At 40.5% G+C, this 6383-nt stretch overlaps 1 long non-coding RNA gene across 1 annotated transcript; it reads right to left on the reverse strand.

Annotated features, from left to right (window-relative positions):
* Positions 1–634: 634 nt before the first annotated feature.
* Positions 635–5186, reverse strand: LOC141405333 (uncharacterized). The gene is made up of 2 exons (XR_012413179.1): positions 4774–5186; positions 635–1446 (listed from the first exon to the last, which is right to left on the reverse strand). It is a non-coding gene; the product is annotated as an uncharacterized lncRNA (long non-coding RNA).
* Between the last annotated feature and the right edge of the window lie 1197 nt (positions 5187–6383).

The following is a 6383-nucleotide window of genomic DNA, read 5'->3' on the forward strand; positions in this document are numbered from 1 at the left end:
GAAATGCAGCAAACCGAAGTATACCCTTAAAACAAAACAAAAAGAAGCTTTCTGTCCCTTGGTGGAATCATAAGCTTACAATTCTCCGAACAGATAAGGTGAAAAAATGGCGTATTTTCCAAAAAAGACCGACAATGGAAAATTTTCTTTCTTATAAAAAAAGTAATGCCAAATTCAGGTTTGAGAACAAAAAGGAAAAAATGATTTGCTTTGAAAAATTTACAAAAACCATAAGTAGAGACACTCCTCTTTCAACAGTCTGGCAAAAAATCAACAGGATCTCTAGTAAGATGTTACGTGCCACCTGCAGTGGCGCTACGGGGAGGTACCAACTAGCTCAGGGGTGCCATCTTCAGGGCGGTTCCATCCCATTCCACCGTAGCCCTAGGGGACGAACAATTAAAAAAGAAGACTACACACTACTACATAAAATGAAACGATTACAAACACGAGTACACTAGAAACAGGGGAGCTTGATGAATGTGCTCCTACACTTCGCCCGCCCATCCTTGACCCTTAAGTCCGTCAATAACCAAATATCATTATAAGGGCCCCACATCCCACAGTCACTTACCTCACGACTGCCTACACTACCTTTCCTCTCTCACAAACAAAAATTAGAACAACATAATTCTTCAATACAATTAAACAGAGAACATATTTATTGATGAATTAAACATATTTAAACCTAAAGAATCTTTAACTTGAAAACTTAACACCAACAATCACAATTATTTATTGAGTCAATTCTCAGATTACCATTTTTTACGTATAGCAACACATATTTTTAGGCCAACCTGGGCCAATCCTAAATATTATTAAGACCTGCCTAATAGAGCTCTGTTAGTGGTTTTTGAGACTCATTTCTTTGTCTCTAAAAAAAACAAATTTATAGAAATTTAGGCTAAACGTTTTAAAGGGCAACCCTACACTCGCATTTAAAACAAATTGGCGTTAACTTCCCTCACAATCAATAAAAAGAATATAATTAGAATAAACACATAGGACAACACAACTTAACCTAGTTCTTTTAGTTATGTATTATAAAAATTTTAGTTATCAATATTTTTGTATGTTAATTTTCCTTTTAATTAATTTCTTGTACTTAGCAGTTTATTTATTTTCGTTTTCTTCTCTCATTTTTCTCATTTCAGGTGACCAGCCGTTGCACAGTTTTGCGGACGCCTCTCAAACAAATGGTAAAGATGGTTATGTACATGCCATAGACATCCGTGGCTTTCATCTGACATCGTCACACAATCGACATCAAAATTATTGCCGTCTTTCAAACATCAAGGAATTTTTGGTTGCAAATCAATTTACGGCCGTTATAAATAAATGATGCTGACCCCCTCCTTTGTAACGGCTGAGGAGGTCTGGTTTGGCTGAGTGGCGTACAGATTTTTATCACGCCCACAACAATTACAAAAACGAGACTTTCAAGTCCTTTAATAAAAAAAGCACATCAATTGCAAAACAAAATGTCTGTACTTACTTACTTAGCTGGCCCATTACAGAACATTTGTTCTATAGGCCGAACTAAGAAGAGATCTCCATTCCTCTCTATTTGTTGCTTTGCTCTCTGGAATACCGCGCCTTGTCATCTCATCATCCACTTGTTTGCGCCATCTATTCCTTGGCCTGCCAATTCTGCGTGCACCGCCATGTGGCATGTATTCATACGCCTTTTTAGTGGGTTCATCATCGCTCATTCTTTTGATATGGCCTAGCCAACGCAATCGCTGCATCTCGATACGTTTAACAATATTCATGTCGTTGTATAGCAGATACAGCTCGTGGTTCATGCGACGTCGATATTCACCGTCAACGCAGATTGGTCCGTAGATCTTTCGAAGAATTTTTCTCTCAAACACACCAAGCACTGCCATGTCTGCTTGCGCAAGTACCCAGGCTTCGGAGCCATACATCAGCACGGGTAGTATCAGTGTTTTGTAGAGCGTTATTTTTGTTTGACGAGATGTGGCTTTGTTTTTAAACTGCTTACTTAATCCAAAGTAGCATCTGTTGGCCAATACAATTCTTCTTCTTATTTCACAACTGATGTCGTTTGTTGTGTTGACGGAGGTGCCGAGGTAGACGAAGTCTTTTACTACCTCAATATTATAGGAACCAACTTCCACAGTCGGTCCGAGCTCAATGGACGCATTGCGCGTCGACACCATCAACTTGGTCTTCTCACCGTTTACCGCCAGACCCACTTTAGCAGATTCTCCTTCGACTTTTATAAAGGTATCAGTTACTTCTTTTACTGATCGACCCATGATGTCTATATCATCAGCATAAGCAAGTAACATGTGACTATTGGTGTAGATTGTGCCACTTCTTTTGACGTTTGCCTCTCGTATAACCTTTTCTAGCAGGATGTTGAAGAGGTCACACGAAAGGCTGTCTCCTTGTCTGAAACCTCTTTTGGTACCAAACTCTTCGGAGAGGTTCTTTCCTATTTTAACTGAGGACCTCGTGTCAGTTAAAGTCATTTTACAAAGCCGGATGAGCTTTGCGGGAATACCAAATTCAGACATGGCTTGGAATACCTTTGAGCGCAGCGGACTGTCGAAGGCTGCTTTATAATCGACAAAAAGGTGGTAGGTGTCGATCTGCATCTCTTGGGTCTTCTCCAGGATTTGCCGCAGGGTAAATATCTGGTCAATGGTGGACTTGCCAGGTCTAAAGCCGCATTGGTATGGTCCAATAATCTCGTTGACCATTGGCTTTAGTCGTTCGCACAATATCCCTGACACGATCTTGTAGGCAATAGGGAGTAGACTTATGCCCCTATAGTTAGAGCATACAGTCTTATCTCCCTTCTTGTGGACGGGGCACAGGATACTCAGGTTCCAATCGTCGGGTACTCGTTCTTCCTGCCAGATGGTGCTAACTAGCTGATGAATACACCTTATCAGCGTGTCGCCTCCGGTTTTGAACAGCTCGGCTGGTAAGCCATCGGCCCCTGCTGCCTTATTATTCTTCAGCCGATTTATTGCTGTCTTTACCTCATCTTGGCTGGGCGGTATACATTCAATACCATCTTCTGGAATTGGGACTGTGGTATCTTCGTCGTCTTCGCTGCTATTGGATACCAACAGATTTGAAAAATGTTCTTTCCATATCCTGAGTACACTATCTGTATCAGTTACCAAATTACCTTGCTGGTCTCTACAGGAGGATGTGCCTGTACCAAAGCCATCAGTTTGATGCTTGACTCTTTGGTAGAATTTTCGGACTTCATTCTGGCTCCTGTACATCTCGATTTTTTCACACTCCCGCTTTTCCATCTCTCTCTTTTTCCTGCGGAAAAGACGTTTCTCCTCTCTCCTTTTCTCCCTGTATCTCTCTCGTGCGCTACGCGTTGCTACGGATTGTAAAGTAGCCTTATATGCCGCATTTTTCTCTTCGGTGGCAGCACGACACTCCTCATCATACCATGGATTCCTTGGTGGAGGTCTCTGGTATCCAAGTATGGATTTTGCGGCTGTTTGCATGGAGTGGGCAATGCTTTGCCATTGCGCTGATATGTTATCGGGATGAGGAGGGCTTTGATTAAGCAATTGGGCTAGTTGAGTGGAATATGCTGTGGCTATCTGTTGTGATTGCAGCTTACCGATGTCTAACTTTCGTGTTGTGTCTGTTCGTACTTTGTTTGCTACGTTTAAGCGGGTGCGTACCTTTGCTGCAACAAGGTAGTGGTCCGAATCAATGTTTGCGCCTCGGAACGATCGTACATCCAACACGCTCGATGAATGTCTTCCATCTATCACAACATGATCAATTTGGTTTCTTGTTTTCTGATCTGGAGACAGCCAGGTGCCCTTATGAATATCGAGATGATTAAATCTGGTACTGCTAACTACCATGTTTTTTGCAGCTGCAAAGTCTATCAGTCTCATACCATTGTCAGATGTTTCACTGTGGAGACTGAATTTCCCGACTGTTGGGCCAAAGATATTCTCCTTTCCAATTTTGGCATTAAAATCGCCTAGAATGATTTTAATGTCATGGGCAGGGCAACGGTCATATGTTTCTTCTAAGCGCTCGTAAAATATATCTTTGGTCTGTTCATCCTTTTCTTCAGTGGGAGCATGAGCGCAAATAAAGCTGATGTTGAAGAATTTAGCTTTAATTCGAATTGCAGCAAGTCTTTCATTCACTGGAGTGAAGCTGGATACAAGATGTTTTAGTCTCCGACTAACTACGAATCCACAACCAAACTCATGCTTTACGTCATGGCAGCTATAATACAGTGCGTCACCTTTAGGTGTTGTTGTGACGCCTTTCCCAATCCATCGTATTTCCTGTATGGCAGTAATATCGGTCTTGTACTTTTCAAGTACGTCTGCCAATGCGAAGACTGCACCTTCTCTATAAAGAGTGCGAACATTCCAGGTGCAGATTCGCAGATCATGGTCCTTAAAACGTTTGCGGGGTTCGTCAACTTTAGAGGGGTTTGTTTTTCTTTTCTTTCGTTTTTTCATAGTAGGCTGTTTTTTCTAGGGGAGGGTTACTAACCCGACGCCCAAACCCAAGTTTTTAACGTTCTTATGGGTGAACGCGCGGCACATGTTAGCTCACTACCTTTAACGGGTGTTAAAGGCAGTTCCCCAGGTGACACCACGGGGAGGTCAGTGTCCACTTGGGATGAAAGAGGGACCAAGATAAATCCTGGGCTTTGCCATGTTAAAACCGGTCAGGACCGTTCCTTGGTATCTTCCATCCCCTACGTCACCCACAAAATGTCTGTGTTTTTTCTTTTACTTCTTTCTAGTTTGTTGGTTATATTTTTAAATCACAAGTTTGGGGGTTTTAATTTGCCGGCACCACTTTGGAAATGAAAAAATCTGAGTTTGGTCTTTTTCCCCTTTTATATCAAGGAAAAGGACGCTGAATTTCCCTCCTTTTCCTGATTTCCATAATTTTCCGACATTTCTTTTCGTTCGTTTTGGTTTTGTTCTGTCTAAACATCTGTTCGCTCTGTCATGAAGGCAGAGCTGTATTTTTTTGAGTGCGTTACTTAAGCACTAACCTACATGCATTAATAATATTGGCAGCACTGTTTTTCAACCATGACCCGGTGTGCAAAACTGTTTCCGCTTTCATTGTTTTCATGGCCGGCAGCTACATTCAACATTTTTACGGCTTTAAAAGGCCGGCCAGAAATTACAAAAAATAAAAAAACTCCTACACACAGTTTATACAGTTGGCCATTCAGAGTTCTGTTAACAACTTTTGACAACAAACATAATAGATTGTTCATTATTGTGATTTGATTTCCTTTGTATTTTATGTCACAATAATGTATTTGACAGCAAACTAAATAGTCAGGGCTAACTAGTTTGGGCTGAATGGCCAACTGTATAAACTGTGCTCCTACAGATACACGCAACAAAGAATACGGCACATCGTATTTCTGCAATAGAAGCAAACAATGAAATTTTAACTGACTCACTTGATATTGGTAACTATTTTGGGCATCGTTGGTCGGAAGACTCCTTAGACAGAAACTTTCATCCGGACTTCTGGATCGCTAAAAATAATTTTATATCAAACTTTAATAATATACCTGGTAACCGGCACGCATCTGTTATTGAACAAAATATTTCAATAATAGAGATATCTCAAGCGTTGAGAAAAGTTACGGGAAGCAGTCCTGGACATGACCGTATCACATACCTTATGATACAAAATTTGTCAGATTACGGTATATCCGTATTGCAAAAATTATACAACCTAATTCTTAACACAGGCGTAATTCCCCACTCATGGAAATCGGCTGTTGTATCAGCAATACCCAAGCCCAACAAAAGTAAAACCGATTTCTCCGGCTATCGTCCGATTTCATTGCTACCATGCATATCCAAATTAATGGAACGAATTATTTCCAAAAGAATATCATGGTTTTTAAAAAGTCGCAAATTAATAGCAACAAACCAAGTTGCATTCAAAGAAAACCAAGGCTGTACCGATGCATTGTTATACATCGATTACTTCGTTACGAAAGCGCTATCGTCAAGGAATCATGCGTCAATTTTAGCAATTGACTTTGAAAAGGCTTTTGACCGGATAGGGATGCACGTTATTCTAGAAGCACTAAGATCTTGGGGAATCGGAGGAAAAATTCTAAATTACGTAAAATCCTTCCTAACAAACAGAAGTTTTAGAGTGAGAATTAATAATCAATATTCCCAGAACTTTCAAATACACAACGGAATACCCCAAGGATCACCACTATCCGTGATTCTTTTCCAAATTGCATTTAACGAAATAAGTGTTATCGTAAACAAGCACAGCAAAATTCACCACTGTCTATATGCAGACGATTTATACATCATAAGCCTAAATAAAAATAATGATGAAACCAATGAAGT

This window comes from Musca autumnalis, unplaced genomic scaffold (genome assembly GCF_047663935.1).
Source record: "Musca autumnalis isolate F117 unplaced genomic scaffold, ASM4766393v1 scaffold_5, whole genome shotgun sequence".
Taxonomy (NCBI): domain Eukaryota; kingdom Metazoa; phylum Arthropoda; class Insecta; order Diptera; family Muscidae; genus Musca; species Musca autumnalis.